At 46.4% G+C, this 19,208-nt stretch overlaps 1 protein-coding gene across 7 annotated transcripts in view; it reads left to right on the top strand.

Moving 5' to 3' along the window:
• Window positions 1–19,208, top strand: part of EPB41L1 (erythrocyte membrane protein band 4.1 like 1) — a 183,482-nt gene that overhangs the window by 64,944 nt on the left and 99,330 nt on the right. Inside the window, exon 1 of one of the 7 annotated variants that reach the window (XM_090020532.1) lies at window positions 8,101–8,176. The exons of the other annotated variants lie outside the window; for them this stretch is intronic. The gene's annotated coding sequence lies outside the window, so the exon portion shown is untranslated. Of the gene's footprint in view, window positions 1–8,100; window positions 8,177–19,208 lie in introns of those variants that run through there. 7 annotated transcript variants of the gene reach the window in all.

Raw genomic sequence — 19,208 nt, 5'->3', positions numbered from 1 at the left:
TGACTTTTTATTGCAAGCAAATCAAATGAGACTGATAGCTTTGCTTGGGACCAGATGCCGTGTTTGCTTCCATCCTGGCCTGGCCTTAGAATTGTCAGTGTCCCTCTGTCCTGACCCAGAGCCCCTCCTGCAGCTCTAGCCTGGAGCAACTTGCTTTTTATTTGCAGCTCCCTCTGCTGCTTTTGGCTCTCATGAGCAAATTGTGATCTGGCTATTTATTGTCTAAGGTCTAGGAGAAGGAACCACCCAGTTCCATCAGGTACTGCATGCCCCCATTCAGGAAATGGGGCAAGTGTGCCCAACTTACTATTCCATTTATCTTGATGCTTTTAATGCCTTTAGCACCCTAGTACAGGGGCAGGCAATTATTTTGTGTAGAGGGCTGCTTACTGAGTTTTGGCAAGCCATTGAGGGCTGCATGACAGGCAGCCCAGGGCCGATTAATATTAATTTTCTAAATTTTTTAGGAGCCCCACAGGCCAGATAGAATGGCCTGGTGGGCCGCATCCAGCCCCTGGGCCGCATTTTGCCCACCCCTGCCCTAGAGACACCTGGGTTAAATTGATCTCTTCTGGATGTTTGCACTTGGAAAGATTTGGGTCTGCAATGTATTTCCATTTCTGCCCCTTCGCATGTAAGTTTTATGCACTGTTGTGTATGCAACAAGTACTACTGCTGTCTCCAACCCTATCTTGTGTGCTGGCATCCTAAGAGTGCAAGGAATTGCTGTGTTCCTTTTGAAGATGTAATGTCTATTAAGAACCTTTCCACTTTCATGGCTGGGCAGCTGCTTGTGTGAAATGAGTTTGTGTGGTCTCAGCCTCGTAGAGAGGTGCCATGCCAGCTTGATTGGCAGCCTTCACAGAGAGGCAAGTACCGGAACAGACTCCAGGGGTAGATCCCTTCCTCTCAGCGCTAGGTAGTTTTGCAGGCACACACTCAACGGAAAAGCTATGGCCTTTGATGTGTATGATTTGGAGTCCATGTGCCCTCTGTCCCCTTAGAGCAAGAGTTGCAGTGGCTGGGCAGGTATAGCAGCCCTCATGGGTGGTAAATGGAACTGAAAATCAAGATGAATGAGGCTGAGGTGGAAATCTGGGCAGCTACGGGAACCCCATCATTTGTGCCCAGCCCCTGCAAAGCTCTGGAGGCTGCCTGCATTGCCCTTGAAACAGGACCTCGTATGGGAGCATGGGATTGATCGTTACAGGTCGACTGAATTCTGTGGCACTGAGACAGTTTACACCAACAGGGAGCCAGGCTGTGAGGATCCTCTCTGGCCCCCCCTGAGTCTCTCATTCTCCTTCATATCTCTGCTGCTTTGCTTTTCTGACCTGCAGGCTTCTGCTTTCCCTTTTTTCTCCCTCTTCCCTTTTTTTGGCTGCTGAGGTTAACTTGGGCATTTTCCCGTCCTCAACAGATGAAAGGCCCGGCTGATAAAAGCGTCACAGCAAGAAATGAGCAGGCTTCAATGGGGTTTGTGCTCTTCATCAGCCAGCAGTGCTTGTTCCAATGCTTTCGGCCCGTCTGCCTCTCAGTGAAGATGTGTGCCAGAGAGAACAAGCAGGGGATGATACCATGAGGCTGAGGCCTTGTCATCTGCATCATCCACAGGAGCACTGGCACCTGGCAGAGGGGTGCTGAGAGTTCCTCTGGCTGTATTCATACAGGTGGCTTCTACCTGCCTGTTCCCCCTCTGATGCACAAAATGGGGGTTTTACTGTGAGTGAGAGCAAAATTGGGTTAGGTCTAGGCATCCTGTGCCAGTGCCTGAGCACATGCAGTGAAATCCCAGTCCAGGAAGTGAAATGCCTCTTCATCACTGATGTTGTTCTGCGTATTGTGGCAGCACCAGCAGCCCAGACCTTGGACCAAGACGTAATTATGCCAGTGCTGTACTGTTGCCCATATCAGCTGCTTGTTCTATGTCCTTTAGCCTCTGAAATTAAGCAGTAACGCTGGGGCACAGCAATCCTGGCCTGTCACATTTAGTACCATGGGGCATGCTGCTTCACTGGGAGGAGTTGTCAGAGCCCTGTGGAAGGATCCCATAAGCAAGGGGTGGCATACAGAGAGAGTAGCTTGAGACCGTCTGTCAGAGATGCCCGTGTCAGAGAAGAAGCAAAGAACTGCTCAGCCAGTGTACTCTGCTGGGCACACTTGTGTTACTTCCACCAACCAGTGCAGGCTGATGGGAGACTTCCTGAGGCAGCCAGAGACAGTGCAGTGCTCAGCTTGACCCAGAGCTACTCCTGTTGTCCTTCCCTGTTAAAACCTCAGAGGGCTCATACCCTTCTCTGGCTTTCAGGTACGCCCTTCTTCCCAGTCTCAATCTCCTCAGCCCTTTTGCTGAGTGGAGGAAACCCCTTCCTCTAATTCTCCCCAGGCCTGGGATGGGGGACTGCAGCTTCTCTCCAAAAGCAGAGACATGACCATTCTTCTTTCTTGCCAGGGGATTGTGTATTAATCATGAGCTTCAAATGAAAAGGGTATGAAAGAAGGGACTGTCATAATCCTGTTTTAGATTCTGTGGTTTATTTTGCACAAGACCTCCTGACTGTTAGTAAGAAGGTACCGTTATCTGTTACCTAGGTAACCAAGACTTTCTGTCGATTAGGGAAGACTTGATTGGCTTTGCAGCTGTTCTTTTTATGAATTAAAGTCCCACCCCTTTGCTTTTGCCAGTGTGATGTCAAGAAATACAATGTCCTGGGCTATTGTTGGCAAAAGACAGCGCCAGGCATGCAAGGGCACAAACATACTTGACAGGTTTGTCATCTTCTAGCCAAGGATCTCAACACAGTTGCATGTGTGTTAATGATTGACACACATGTCAGATAGATCTTGTTCATGCTAGCTAGTCCACAAGCTTCAGCAAGAGTTTCCGCTACTTCTATATCAGCCAGCAAGACTGATGGGAGGCTAAATGCATACAAACATGTTCAGAAAGGCTGATCTCTGCATCAGTGCTGCAGAATTCGTTCAGAGGCCCCAAGCCATAGGGTTTCAAAACCAGCTTTAGCCCCAGGGTCTGTGTGCTTCAGACAGCTGCATTCTTTGGTGGCAGGTAAGGCAGGAAGGACAGCCATGTGACTACAGGACAGGATGGAGCATCCCTCTCTCCTGGTGCCTCAGTTTCTCCATCTGTAAAATAAACATAGTGCAAAATTGCTCTTCTGAAAAATTTGGGCCTGCATTCACTTAGATCCTGGAAGATACCTACTTTAAGGCTGGCAAGGTTCTTCGGGTAGATATGATATCTTTTATTAGACCAACTGGGTAGTTGGGAAAAAGTTCTTAGCAAGCTTTCGGGTGCATTCTGCTTTCGTCAGGCATAGGGAGTCTCTGCTCGCTGTATTTTTAGTCTGCGAGTTCTGATGACAGCTGTAAAACACTCCAGCTATGATTTCTCAGCTCTTTTGCTTGCCAAAGCCTCTTTCATGTCAGTAAGCAAGGCTTAGTTTTCTCGCACTGTATTGGGCCACAGTAAAGGCTGCATAGATACATGGCTTCCTTAATGGGCCCTATTTCTGTCTTATTAGGTTATGGCTGAGATCTCCATTCTGAATACTACTGCTGTTGCTCTTTTTCATTTGAGTGCAGCTTTCTCACAATTGATGTGCTTCGTAATGCTTTCCAGAGGTTTGTTTTGTCAACACATTGTTCTTTGGCCACCCCTCAGTGATCACTGTCATTTATAAGAGGTGGCTGGCTGGTGTGCTCCGCCATTGCTCTGAGCATCTTGGCACCCTGCTGAGAGCACTCAGGCGTTGCTCTCATGCTTTCCATAATGGCTTCCTTGCTCACTATGTGGGTGAGTGCAGCTACCTGCCTGGAATCCTTTCTTCACTTCCTCTGGCCTGGTGTATGTGAGTGTAGCCGCTCTGTTAGCCAAACTGGTTTTCCGTGGGGCTTAAAACCAGTTCAGACTAATTTAGTTCAGTCAACAGAGAATCAAGGCATGAAACTATGTAAACCTTAAGCTCTCCTACAGCCTTCAACTCCACCTACTTACTCACGTGGCAGTGCAGAACTGCCTCATCTTCACTTGGATTTCACCTCGTCTTAGAGATTAATGCCCAGTTTGAAGATGCTGCTGGGGATCTGGCTGGGCTAGGGCTGCGGCTGTAGCTGCAGCAGCAGAGCAGGTAAAAGTGCCTTTCTACAGATCCGCAGGCATGCTGAATTCCTGGCAAAGGCTGCCCCTGTTAACAGGTACCTGCTCATTTGGGCTGAGGAATTAAAGGTATTTGGATATGAGAGCAACATGGGATAGTGTCTCATGTGCTGTTGGCTACAGAAACTGGTGTGCCTTAACTGTGCTAGCCTGATGAGCCAAGTAGGCTGTGGTGGACCTTTGAACCTTTTCCTTTTTGATTGGTACCAGATGGTCTCCTTCAGGTTGGATTCAGCCTTGGTTTGGTGCTAGCCCAGAATTTGAATCCCTCTCAGCCAAGCTGTTGAGATCCAATTAGCATGAAGTGGACAATGTGCACAGTGGAGCCTCTCTGCTCCTATCTACACTAGAGAAAAATCTGTAACTGATTGTAGTTAGCATACATTGTTGGCTGTGGGTGAGTAAGGGGAGGAAGGCAGTAATCTCTTCTGTTCTGGGACTGGGTTTCCCTGATATTTCTACCTCTGGAGTAAGTGATGGGGAAGGAAGGAGGTGGCATTTAAACACATGGTTGCTTCTAGTTTTTTTTTTGGGGTGCGGTGGCATGCTTCCCTTTTCTTTTTGTATTCTCCTGAGTCTTTGGAATTCCTCTCCACTGCCCCTGGAGGAGAATTTGGAGAAGCAACAAAAAAGATTGCAGGCTTGATTTTTTTTTTTTTTTTTTGAAAGAGCAAAATGCATACATATCCTTTGGGAACTTGATGGGCTTCAGGTGCACAGGAAAGAAGTCATTAAGATGGTCTGAAGGGGTATCGTGGAATGAGGGAAGGAGAGTGAGTAATGTAATCTGCATGTTAGAAAATAAACCACACAGGAAGGTCGTATTGCGGTGAGACATAGCGTCTTAAGGAAAATGAGGTGGGCACCGTGATTTGGGACCTTTGAAATTAGAACAATGCCCTGGAGAATATCTCTCATCTGGAGCATCTCATTTCTGCATTGTGATCTAGCCTGCCTCACTGACTATTGTGCAGGGTTCTGAGAAGTTAGGCTCTGGCTCTGGTTCTTTATGCTGTCATTACAGCTCCTTTTTGGCATTTGGTACGTAAAGAAAATGCTCTTTACATCCTAAATGTTTTTGCTGATGATAACAGTCTCAGCACCTTCCTCAGAATAATAAAGGGATAAAAGTTGCTCTTAAGACCAAGGGAACCCTGGCAATGATGATTCATTCTCAAGTGATGCTGAAAAGGAAGCCTGTGCACTATCGCTACTCCATGCTTCCGATTCTCTTCCTACTTACAGTTCTTACTCCCATACAAAGCCACTGACTTAAGTGGAGTTGCATGTGATGGTCACATGCTTTAGTGAGGTCAGAGTCTCCACTGGCATATAGGAGGCACATGGAGATGGGAATAGGAAGGGTTAACCGTTATGCCACTCACCATGGCTTGGCAGCCTTCAGAGGCATCAGATATGTTTCAGGGATCTCTAGACGCATGTTGTGGATCAGGATACAAATTGCTTCCTTCCTATGTTGCTGAGTATTCAAGTAGCTAGTTCCTGTGCAGGATAAGGTGGTGATGGTGGTTGAAGGCATCACAGTAGGGTACTGGGAGGCTCCTGGGGTGTCAGTTGCTGGTGCCTTTTTACTTTTAAGGTTCCAGTTCAGCCCTAGTAGGTAGTGATTTGTGGTACCATTCTAAATCTGCTAAGTGGCCTGTCTGTAGAAATACCTGAAATCTCAGCTTTCATTTAAAAACACTTTAAAATCCTCATGCACAAGGGGAAAGTATGTAAAAATGAATGGAATGTAAACCAACGTGGAGATGTTTTTGCTAAGACTCTGTCAACCTGAAAGCAGAGCTGAGAGAGCTGTGAACTGCACAATTTGCAATGGAGTAGTACTATTACCTCTGAAACTTATTAATGATCCTAAAAATGTCTGGCTGTCTTGCTACTGACTGATAAATAAGAAGAACCAGCCCCATCCTGTGGCTTTCTTGGAGCCTTCTTTCTTCCCAGCTGCCAGAAGCCACCAGCTTCTGTACAAGTTGTATAGGAGAAGTTATCCAAACAAAACTTCCCTGGACTAATAGAGGTGCTGTTGAACATGATTGCACATTCATAAGACTGTGATAGCACCATGGCATTTTATTAAATCTTATTAGATCAGAAAATGTAGCTTCAAAATAAACTTAATGGTTCTGCTTTGCAAATGAAACTTTCTTCTTTTCTTTGGCCAAACACAGTTTTAGTATTTTAATATCCTTTAAAAAATTAAGTTTCCATTCACAATTTAGACAAAAATGAACTTTCCTCCTCTTTAGAAAATAATGATGGAAAGAAAATCAAATCCATTTTTCAGCCAACTTTAGACAGAAGCCCTGGATCTGGGGGATTCGGATTGTATGTTGATAGACATGTTAGTCCAATGATAGTTATGAGTTGGGGTTAGTGGCTGAGCTGTATGTGAGAAGCTTGCACAGCACATGCCAACTCAGGTTCCTGTTAGCATCACTGGGGCCTTGCTTTCTTTAGCACTGAAATCCATTCCGATGATAAAATACTGACTGCAAAATATTTGCAATTTTATACCTAGAAATTGCTAAAAACACTGGATTCTATTTAACAAGGGCCCATCACAAAATATTATTTCACTGATTTCTTAAAAAAGAAACATTTTTAACACTAATCAAATGAAAAAGATTTGCTCTGCCCTTTTCTAACTTTTGGAGAGCTGTCTGTGCAAATGACAGGCGGCCCCTCTAGTTTTCCTGTCAGTGGTGAGGACAGTTTGGGGAATGCAAGCAGGTTTAATTTCCAGGCTAGATTTGCCACGATTACCATAGCAATTTGCTTTTCCCTTTCCAGCTAGCTAATTGGTCTTCTTCCTGAGGTGGGCTGAAATACAACACAAATTGCTGCCACCGGAAAAAAAAAAGAAAAAAAGAAAAAGAAAAATGCTTAAATCACTTTTGCTAACCTAATTCAATCTCTGGCTTATTTAACTTATTGATCTTTTGCTTTTCTCTGCTGTTGCCATGATTCATTTTAATACTGTCCCTTCCCCGTCACTAAGGAATTTTGAGTAGGTTGGAGGAATTGCCCCAAGACATAGATCCTTTATCAACTGGAAAATAACAAGGCAGAGACCTATAATTTGCTCTTTAAGAAAAAATGCCCAGATCTTTTCCATGAAAAGGGCAGAGAATGATTGTGGAAAGAATTTCCATGGAAAATGTAGACTTTTTGCCACTGCTGAGATCACTGCCAGTTAACACTTCACTGGGACTATAGAATATAGGGTAGCAAATGGTTGATTTTTTTTTTTTTTTTTAAGAACAATAAAGAAAGCAGAAAGCATGACTGTGGCATGGTGGAGAAATAAGAAAATACAGCAGGTGAGAGGAGAGAAGTGATAAATCTCAGAGTGTAATGGGGGATATGTGGACTTGACAGCTGCTGGATAAAGAATAGTTTTGCTCTTCAAGGTGGAAACCACTTGCACTTGCAGTCAGCTGGATTTGTTGGGGTTCATCAAGCTGTGCTGTTTGCCTGTAAGAGAAGGGCTTTCTAGGGAGCTTTGTAGAAAGGGAGAGAGGTTTCGGACACAAGCAACTTGCCTTGCATCTGGAGTGGCCTGGTGCCTACATTTGCGTATGGTGAAAGCAGATTAGATCCTGTGGTGACAAGGGGGTGCTTTCAGGACACTGATCTATGGGCTGGTAAGTTTTTATTGGCAGCCACAGATGCAAATGGTCCAAGATGTGCTAAGACTGGATTCATTCTTCTTCAGGCCAGCAGCCTTCTGTGCCATTGTTTCATTGAGGTGACATGAAAGGCTAAGAGCAGCTTGAAGCTAACCAGAGACTCGTGCGGCTTCAGCCCTTGGTTTAAGCTCCCCTGATGAGTGCTGGCCCTTTAAATTCATGTTCTGCTCATGGGCTGGGGGTGCGGCTGTTTGGAGGCATGGAGAAGCAGAGCCGGGCAGCACTGTGGCAAGAGAGGATGTGGCTCCCATCGGAGATAAAAGCCAGGGAAGGTGCAGAGGCCGAGGTAAATATCCTTTGGGAAGGCTGGTTGCTAAGCAACTGGCGAAGGTAGAGATTGCTTGTTGTGGAAGGCAGTAGCCTCTCAAATGCTGTTTAGATACCCTGAGCAGTGCCTCTTTCTGCTAAGTAAATTCCCTGAATTCTGTTGATATTTTTTTGCTGGGGCCTGTGGGTGCAGCTGCTTTTGTTTGCTGGTGGAAGGGCAAAATGCACCACAGCTCAATCCTAGAGGGTCCCGGCCGCAGGACGGAAATCGGCTCCCCCCTCTCCCATATGCTGAGCAAATCCTGAGTGGCACTCCTGTTGCCAGCTCGTTCCCAGGACAGCGGGCTGCCTTTCCCACAGGGCTCTAGATGCCCCATTTGAGGGCAAAGAGCAGGATGGGGGGGCCCATCTGGGGACTGCTGAGAGATTGGTGAAAAAGCTTGTTGAAACCAGTTTGAGTGTCCTCCCCCTGAATAGCCATATCGTGGCATATAGATCTTTGGCATCTCCTACCCCCTTGGCAGGAAGAGAGCTGGGGTTCCCCTCGCATGGCAATCCCACCCCCCTCCCTCCTCCCAAACAGGCTGCCTGCTGCAGGGGTTCTTTGGCCAACATCCAGATCTGTAATGCAGTTCAGGCAGTCCCATCTGTACAAGGCAGCCTAGCCCGAGGTGCGGTCAGGGACGGTCTGCATTCCAGCTCAGTCTCCTGACGTGACCATTTTCCTAGAGTAGCTGCAGAACTTCTGTTTCTCTTTTTGCCCATCTTGCATCTCGGTGAAATGTGTGTTGCAAGATGGCTTCTGGAAGATTAATTCCAAAGAACCAGAGGGACAAAGGCAGGTGAATATTGGGGGAAAGTGGGATGATCATAAGGGGCCCTCTTTGGAAGTACAGAACCTCCAAACGTTCTCGTCTCTTTCCTGGGGAGAGCAGCAGGAGCACTTGGGATGTTTGAGAGGAACTATGAGGGACCTTAAGCTCGTTCTTACGCATCTGCTGCGGTGTACTGTAGTGTATGGTCATGGGAAGAGGTGGGATTTTTAGAGGCTGTGTGAATTCCCAAGGTGGGTGGGAAGAGGTCATGGTTGTGAGCCATGAGGCTTTTCCAGCATCTTCACTTGGCTCAGACAGCTTGCTGCTCCTTCAGCTAGTGGCTGGGCTGCAGCTGCAAGGGGTGCTCTTGAGTTATGATGAGCAGAAACTAGAAAAAAAGGGGTGGGGATAAGATATGGGAAACCCCCCAATGGTGATGATAATGGGGCGTACCGTGGGGGTGGTTTTGGTCCCAGCTACATAGGCAGGGGTTGGAGAGCAGAAGTGGGTCCTAGTAAAGGGAAGTTTGGGAATCTCTGAGCTAGGGGATGTGAAGGGATGAAATGGATTGCCCTGTCATTGCTGCATGGCAGGTGTCGGGGGTCGCTCTCAATACTGAAGGCAATGTGCTATATGATAACACTTACCTTCTTTGTGTCTCCCTTTCCCTATAATCACCTTCCCCGTTCCTTGATTCCCATCTGGTATTTTGCCAGGTTGGTGTTTGTAAAGAGCTTTGAGAGAGTCTGGTGAGAGAAGCAGAAAACGTTGTGTGGAGTTACTCTGTTCTGTTCTTAGAAATTCCAAGGTTCAAGCTTGCAAGTGTCTGCTCTGGGGTGGCAGCACCAGCAGCATTAGCTGTACCCTTGAGTGCGACACATCTATGCAGTGAACAGTTCCAGTGAACTGTGACTCCTAACATAGCTGCATGCTGAATGCTAAGCAGCCTCTCCTCCTGTTCCTGAGGTCACTGCCTGGAACCAGCCCTGCTCCCTTGGTTACATGCATTGATTTTTTTGTTGGAAATATTGGAGGCGCTGCCTGTACTGTCCAGTGGCATAAGAACTCCTGTCCCTTGGCTTCTAGCTGTCTTTGAATTCCGCTGACAGCAATGAAAACATCGCTTTTAAAAAGTATGTGCTTGCCTGCAACAGGCACACTCCTGGCTGCTCAGGGCTGCCTGACATGACAGAGGTGGTGAGCTGTACAACATTTCTCTTTGCAAGAAGAAGCCTTAGTAAACTTTCAAGCACTGTGTGTTCAGAAAGTGTAGAGGGAGGGATGCAGGCAACCAGAGGAGAAAATCCTATTAAAGGTTTGTTTATGAGGCAGTTAAAGCACAGGACCAAAGAGGGAAGAGCCCAGACTCTCATTTTGTCTCTGCCCCAGGCTGAGGGCAGATTGCGTCCCCTCTCATTCTACGATTAGCTACTCAAATGTTTTACTGGTAGGTGTCAGTCTTTTTGCTGGCACCTTAGTATAAAAGTCCTAATGTAGCAGCAGTTTTGCCAGCACATATGCCTTTTACTGTTACAGCTATAGCTGCTCTTGTACAGGAGGGGGAATAGTGCCATAAAGCCCATTTATACTATGTAGCTGCATTCCAGCTACACAGGATTTGTACTGCTTCCACTATGCTGGTACATGGTAGATAGGCCCTGAGTCTCTTCTGTTCCCAGAGACACTGACTTGCCAGATGAAAAGGGCAATCATCACTAGTGCATCCTCGGATCCTAGTGTGGGCAGGCTGCTGGGAAAGGTTCGAAAGCTCTGGAATATTTTTTGTAGTGGTAGATTTCTATGGGCCAGCATGGAGCAGGGCTGCTGAAAGTGCTCTTTGTTGAAAGTGTCAGTGCATTTGAGAGGGCAGCGGTGCCTGTGCCTTTAAGCGGTTGCTTCTCCGTAGTCCCATGACAGAGAGGCATTTCTACTTGTGATAACAAGCTGCTGTCAGCTGGGGTCAGAGGGGATGAAGGAGCCGAAGCATGAAGAAGTCAGGTTTAAATTAGAATGCCTTTGAATAATGACTAGCCTCTTGCTAGAAGCTGCTAGTAGCTGCACTGTGGATTGTATAGGTGCTTCTTAGGTAATGCATTGGAAATAGATTGACACCACTCAACTCTTAGCTAAATCTTTACATCACTAGCTCTCAAAATGTTTTGCTAAAGAAATTGTTAGCAGTGCTCTTACAGATGGGGAAATTGAGGTAAAGGCCAGGAGGCCCATGTATGGGTTTAAACCCAGGTACGTGGAATAGGTGTTTTTGGAAGCCTGCAGAGAATTTGGACTTGGTGATTCACTTTCCCCTGCTCTGCTAGACAGTTTGGTCATTATGGGATGGAGACTTCCATGGCTGGTACTGATGGGAAAGCTGCTTGGGACTTGTCACCAAGAGAAAGCTGAGCTGCCTTTTGTGCCCCTTCATGGCGAGTCTCACCTATTAAGGCTGAGGCATGTGGGGACCTGAATCGGAAGCAGGAGCTGCCATTGTTTTTGCTGGGCCTGTTCTGTAGACAGACCTTTAATCTTCATGGCTACAAAGCTGCACGGAAGCTGCACAAACGTTGTAATAAGAAAACAGCATGACGCAGTGAATTTTGTGCTGGCAGAAAGGACCAGATGGACCAACAGCCCTAGCGAGTGCAGTCCTGTAGCTAACAATAGAACAGGCAAAGCGCAGTCTATGCAGTTCACACTCCCCCTTTGCTGGCTCAGCAATATTATGGTTATTGCCATTGTACCTAGAAGCCTCTGAAGAACTTGTGGCCCCATTGTGCAAGCCACAAGCCAAATACAGACCATCGCTGCCTGGAGTGGGAGGGGGAGCAGAGGTCCAACAAAGTGGATTGATTTTTGCCTGAGGTGTTGCAGTTGGCTGGCGGCAATGCCCCGAACCTGTGTAACCTGCTTTTCCATTTTCCTGTTTAAATTCTCTCCTGCTCTCTAATCTTAAGAACCATACATCTGCTACACAGTTGAATTGTGCTCTGTACCTATGACCTACCAGTCGAGGGACTCTTCATTTACATGTTAATGAAGTTCTGTGGAAGGTATTACTTAGTCTCTCTAGACTTACCAGGAAAAGTAACTGCAATTTATTCATGAAGGTTTATTTATTCATCTGGAAGATGTCACCCGGCAGGATAAAAGTGTTGGTAGCTAAACAGCCTGTTTAAAATGGCCCTAAGCTGCTGGGGTCTTGGGGGATGACTGATTGCTATAATCATATGTCACTCTCTATGAAATGCCAGGAAGGAGGAGATATTATTTTTGCATATTGACTAACTAGGAAGAGAGGAAGATTGTTGTCAGATGCTCATCACCAGGGTTTTTAAAAATCAGTGCTGAAAGTTTGGCTCTTTATTCAGGCGAAGTTCATATTTAGATGATCAAATAAGTGGCCTCTTTCTCCCCCCCCCCCCCCAAAGAAAAAAAAAATAATGTGCAGAGCATGCAGCAGAGATCCTGGGTTTTTGTACTTGTCTTGCTGATGTTAGACGATTTTTCGTTTTAGTGGGGTAAGAGTGTAACTGACTACATAGGACAAACAGTAGAATTGTACAAAACATAAAATACTATCAGTTCTACCAAGGAAGCAAACCAATACAGTGAATACATTTTCCTTTCTAATTTTTTCTCCCCTGAATGACCAGAGAGGGTCAACTCTTATCTAAAATGGGGCAGATATTTTTTAGGCACAAATGCAATTTTAAATGGACTGTTTCTCTCAAAATTATTCTAGTGTGAGGTGACATGCTCATATCCCCCATCTCAGTTGTTTATACTCAACAACCTTTTGCTTTCCTCTTTTGCCATTAAGGTAATCGTTACAATCCTTGGACCAAATATTCTTTGCCACAATTCCATTGACTTTGGTAGAATCACATCAGAGATGAATTTTTATTTAATCTCAGTGGAATGGGCACTGATTCCTTTATTTCTTTATATCAGTGGTGCAGGCTGGCACCATCTGAAGGATTTGTCTTTGCCTTTCCTAGAGAGGCAGAGAAAGAGGAATGAGGTAGCTGATGTGTAGAAGAGAAAGATGTGAGAGAGGATACCATCTGCTTCTGGAACAGATCCACAGATAGACCAGAGGGTGCTACTGCTGGACATAGGAAGGCCAGATGTCCTAGAGTCACCCAGCCCCACAAATCAGAGTACCCAACAGGTTTGGAATTGTGTGCAAGCGCATATAGTATGTTGAGGAGGGGGGTTTCCTTCCTTTCAGTCAGGTGTGTTCATGCTTCAGGGTCAGATGTCTGCTAGCAGTATGGCTCTCACATGATGAGTAAGCAGATGTCCAGGCTCTCGGCAACTTCTGACCTAATATAAATACATAATTGCCTAGACACCAGTGCATCATGTGTCAAGGAATTCTGATCTTATTACATCAGAGCAGCCCTGCCCAGTTATGCAGAAAGGTTAAAACACTGTGGTCCTAACATGTGCTTTCTGACCCCTCTCAGTCCCAGGGATGGTGGGACTGTTCAGCATTTTCTCCCTGACAACCTCCAATCAGGAGCAGGTAGATCATGCCCACAAGGCCACGTGATAAATTCATGGCATTGATCTTGTAGCTTGTGGCACTTGTGGGATGAGTCTGGGCTGAAGATCTTGGCCCACTGTCTTTCCCCAGCATCTCCCCCCTCCTGTTTGCCTTTAGGCTCCTTTTATTTTGTTGTTCATTTTTCAAGATGAGGGTCACAACTGACCCATCTGTGCTTCCTGCATAGTTCCCCTGCCACCACTCTGGGACCACCCCTCTGTCACATATCAAATGGTGCCCTCTGGGGTTCGTTGATGGGACAGCAGTCTCCAGTCCAAAAACCCTGTGACAGCCTTCTTGTTCATGACAACCACTGACTTCCTTTTCGGAAGGAAGAAGGAACCTCAGGAATGGACACTGCTCTCAACAACAGCGCCGTTCTCTAAGCAGGGCAAGTTCTCTGCTCTACGGGGAGCTGTGTGCATGTCCCCAGTGCCTAATTATCTAGTTAATGCTCTTGAAACTCTTACTTGGGTCACACCTCTCTGTCCCCTTCAGGGTGAGAACCGACCTTTGGCCGCACTTACTGATGCTCTGCAAGCCAATGGAGGACTGAGTTCTTCTAGCTGTTACCTGAACCATCCATCCCCACTGCTGCTGACTTAGTCAGGACTTCCTGGCTCAGCTTGGTGGGATTAAGCTTCTTTGAAATAGCTCCCAGCTCAACCTAGGTGGTCTTTCATTGAAACTTGTCCCCTAAAGCTTTTGGCTCCATCCTGCCATTAATGCCCTTTCTCCACCCCAAACCAAGCTCCTTGTGGCAGCGTCTTCTCTGTTGCTTTTCACAGAGCCAACTGGTTGGCTAAGTCATCCTGGTGACCTCCAGCCAAACTGTCCTTCTGGAGTGACAGCTGCCTTTACAATCAAAGTCAAGTCCACATAGCAGTCAGCCTCATGTCTTTAATTGGATGTGTTTCTTGTTGGCCCTGGTGAAGGTCTGGTGATTTGTTACTCAGTCTCCTGTGGGCTCTCAATAAGAGGTAGCATTTAGTTGCCTTAGAGCAGTGTGGGGGTTGGAAAGACTCTCTCTCCCCAGGGACTGAGCAATGTTGCATCTTTGATGCTCTTCACCTCTCTGTTGGCACAAGAGCAGGGGACTGATCTCCAATTCCCAGTTCCCAGTTATGGCGGGAGACTGTGCTGACATTCTCATGTTCTTGCTTATCTTCTTATGTTCCTGAGCTGAGTTAATGAGTCCCACTTCCTCTGTGTCCATATCCAGAATCCATATTGCCTCCTATGGCTTTACACTTCCTTCTAAGCTGCTGGGATAAAGGGAGAGCAGGTCATTCTTGGTGACATGCCATATCTGTGTCTTGATCTATGTTGTTCACACTGTCTTAATGCCAGCATCTTCACAAATGTTTCCTCTAAGCCCCCTCAAAGTAAGCAAGGGAAAATGGACTTGGAAGTATGTTCAGAAATGGATGGGAAGCCGGCTGCTGTGAATAGACAGGTGCAGGAAGAGATATTGGGCAGTAAGATGGATAGGTAGTTAGATGGTTGGAGCTGATGCAAGGGGCTCAGTCAGGGGACAGATGGTGAGATGGTTATACTGTTCTCTGGTAGTTCTCAAATGTTTAGACAGAGGTGCACTGAAGGATGGATAGTTCCTATAGAAGAATGGATAGATGATTGATAAATACATTGCTGGTCCTGAATCCCAGCTGCTCCACACCTTGTGTCATTGTTCTTGCTGTGCAAAATAGAGGTTACACGATCTGATGTTATGGTCCAGAGATGTTTTACCCAGCACATGCCAGGCATAAACAGGCACCACGAGAATTATAGGGCCTCAGGGTACTTAAGGGATGAAAAGAAAAGACTGAAAGGAAACCGCTTTACAGGAGATAGCTGGAGTTCTGGACTGAGACAGACAGTGGCCGTCTGGGTGAATAGACGGAGAGATCTGTAGCTGTTGAATCAACCATGGACTTGAAAGATGGCAACTGATGAAGATGTAGACAGAAGGAAATGGGAGATGGTTGGAGAGACGGTTAAGGGCACAGATTGTTCCACAGAGGGATTGAGGCATAGCTGTGACAAGCCATAGCCACTTCTGAGACTGACTGTGCAGTAAACAGTGTTGCCTAGCAGAGAAGCTAGGCAGTGCTGCACTACAGACTAACAGATGCATTACAGGGTGAACAACCTGATGGCCTGGTCTGTTTCACGGGTACTGGACCTATGGTTTCTACTCACACGCATCACTGTGGGACCTCATGAAAGGCTCTTGTGAAAACAACATATCTGACAACTGCACTCCCTTGGCTGAGGTCAGGCAGTGTGGGATGCTAGGCAAAGTGCAAGGGGTCTGGGATCCAGCTGCCCCTTAGTAAGCCTGGTGCTCAAGAACAGGGTCCTCTTTGCGGGGAGGCGTTCTTACCTAGAGAAGTCATGTCATACTTTTGCAGTCTCTGTCAGTCCTGAGCTGTAGCTATACAGGTGCTGGTGCAAAGCTGGCCAACCACATATGACACCTGCTGGTGCCTCTGATGAAGGGGCTCTTCCAACCCTTCAAAGCTGAATTTCCCTGGTCCCTGCAAATAAATCAGTTGGGTACTGATTGCTAGATGGATACAGTAACCTTACATCTTGGGTGCAAAGGCTGGCAGCATAGAACAAAGACATACTATGAAAGCCATGAGATGCTGGCTGAAGAAGCTGTGGGAATCATTGATTTAGCACCAACAGCATCGTCTATAACCTAACTTCTGTGACTCAGCATTTTGGACATTAATGATTCACAGCAATGCCAATGAGACAGCACGGGATTGGTGTGGGACTGAAATTAACCTCTCAGAGAGGGACAATCTGTCTTCTCCTTATCCTGCTCCTTCAGCAGATCAAAGCATTGCAGAGATGTACGGCAACAGTTGGGCAATGAATTGAGGGGGGGCAGGGGATCAGAAATAGGTATGCTCTGCCCACAAAATGAGTTTGACCCATCCTAAACTCCACCTACAGAGGATGATAATATATGCTCTGTCGCGCTCCTGGGATTTAGTTCCTTGGTGTGGATGTCACCTGAAGGCAGAGTGTTTGGGGCCCCAAATTGGTATGCTGGCCTGGGACCAGGGAAACCACCACTTTGTGCTCACCTGCTTTGCCATAGACTTCCTCTTTCTGTGTGAATTTGGGCAGGTGATTCAGTGTCTCAATTCATTATCTATTTTCTGGGGATAATAGCATTTTCCTGCTTCACTGGGGTGTGGCTTAGATAAGTGCATTGGAGATTAAGTGCTCAGATACCAGATGAATGGAGCTGGGTAAGGGCATAAGGATTTCTTTTCTGTTTTTTTTCCCTTTTTCTTTCTTTTTTTTTTTTTTTAAATGAAAGCTGAGACTTGGCAGCAAAAGACAGTTGGGAATGTGGGGGACACCTTTCGTTGCCATCTACCACGTAGTCCAAGTTCTGGCGGTGTTGGATGCAGTAGTTTGGACAAATCTGGGTGGAAGGATAACAGGCTGAATTAATTCCTGGAGGAGTTAGTGTCATTTGCTACGATGGCTGAGCTGTTTGCATTCCAATCTCGTGTTTTCAGACACTCTGAACTTTATGAAGAAATACCTCTTTATACAGAAATTTCCCATGCTTATCTTCAGCACAGAGGTGAACTTTGCATGTGCCTGAAAGTTGACATAAATCCACTCGGCTGTTTTCCAGTTACACAAGCGTGCAGAAAAGGTGAGTGTTTTATACTTCAAGAAAATTAGTTGGGCAGTTTTCTGCTGCTTTCTCCCGGCTTAGTCAGCTCTGAGCCAGCTGGGATTTCAGTTGTCAGAAATGCCACATACTGGATCCTCAGCAGTGGGTTGTGCCTTGGACCATCTGAAAGAACTGATTAACTCAGCCATTGAAATTTCAAAGTGACGTGTATATGACAGCCGCTATCTTGGCCAGTGCATTGAGAATTGATCGAGAGCTCAAAGCACGCACTGCTGCAGTTTGTCCAGGATAAACATGCAGTAGTTATGGCCATGACAGACCCTGAGGCCTGTCATATCCTCTGAGGAATGGACACTTATGGGGACCTGTAATGCATACACCAGTGGGACTCGCTGTTTCAAAGGTCAGGAGCTCCAGAGCATATGATCTCTCTGACAGTTTAAGCAGTTAGGATGAAATTCATTACTTGTGCCTAGGATAAGGATGGTTCAGCCCTGCCAGAGCCCCTGCACTAGCCTTCTTCAGTGGGGCAGAGTTGATACCTGACAAGGAACAGAGTGGCCCCTTGCCCAAGCATGTGCTGGTGTTTGGGAGCATGGAGCTCTGTGCTGTGAAACAAACACAAGGATGCCCATTATCTATTTCTACAGCCCCCTCAGCACAATATTGGCATATTCTTTGAAGCCAGCAGGAGGCCTCCCATTGGCTCTGATGGCAGGCGTGCAACTCTCTGATAAGGAGGTGTCCATTGCATGTGAAAGCCTGTTTGATTGAGGTTTGTAAAGTGCTGTGTTATTGTAATGCCAGGTTTGGCAACCTGTAGCCCATAGATAAGTTCTGGGCTACCAAAGCAGTTTGGTGACCCAGAAACATTGGGGGCAGACAGACAGTGCTGGGTTGGAAGTGGGCAGTCCACCATCAGACCTACCTCCCATAATTTGTCCAGCGACTCTTAAAAGCCTACCAACACCTATAAAGCGTTAGTTACCATGCAACATTGTTTGTATAAACCTGGTCTTTCCATTTTCATATTGGTATTGGGTCTAGTTCTGTCCTCTGTTTATGCACTAGGGTTGCATGAAGTGAAGGGCAAATTTTGACCTGGTGTGTTTATTTCAACAAGCGGTCTTTCTTTGTTGCTCAATGGCTGCAACAGGGTACCAGGGACAGGACTCCTGTGTTTTATGCCTGTCTCTCTTGCTAATTGGTGCTGGGCCTTCATCATCTTTCTGGTCCCAGCTTTCCTGTCTGTTCAAACACTTCAGAGCATGGAAATTTCCAAATTATATTTCTTCTCCGTACCAGATGTAACTTGGCCACACAGCACATACATATTAGAGCAACAATTTAATTTATCACAATCCAAGTCACTGCAGTCCTGTAGAGGGGCCAGTGTAACAGTAGTTTTGGGAACCATACCTTTGGATTGCTGGCTTTAGGTGTGTGTGACTATTCAGTCATGGTGCTGCATTAATACAGTTTTACTTTTTGTCCTGAATACAAAGCAGGCACATATATAGTAGTTAGAGAAAGACAGATAACAGCACAGGCAGTGCTAATTGGCCTACAAAGACAAGCAGGGGACAGATAAAGGGTAAAAAGCAAGAGAGAAATGGAGTAAAACTGTCTTGAAGAAAGATTTAGGCTGTATCTATTCTGGGTTGGTCAGGGGTTGCACCACTTAGTCCTGATCAACACAGCTGGTATAGATATTGCTGTATCAGTAAAAAGCAATCTTCCTTAGGAATAGGTTCATGGGGTAGATGCACACCAGCACTGTGATACGTTGGGGTTAGATGGGCTAGTATAGAGGTGTTCAATCTCACATTCGTCCGTGTTGTTTGGCCTGTGGATGTGCGTCCATGTTGTTTGGCTACAGCCCACCCTCACTGGGGCTTTGAGCAGTAGACTTGCGTGAGCAGCCAGGCCCGTTCTTCACTGGCATCCTGACGCTTCCTGCTGGGCAAGGGACTGGATAAGCTGCACTGAACTCCAGTTTTTTCTCCCCCTTGGGGCT

This window comes from Crocodylus siamensis, chromosome 10, assembly GCF_052110815.1.
Source record: "Crocodylus siamensis isolate JL-2025a chromosome 10, ASM5211081v1, whole genome shotgun sequence".
Lineage (NCBI taxonomy): Eukaryota > Metazoa > Chordata > Crocodylia > Crocodylidae > Crocodylus > Crocodylus siamensis.
The sequence above is the reverse complement of the archived record's forward strand: the minus strand, read 5'-3'. Positions and strand labels throughout refer to the sequence as shown.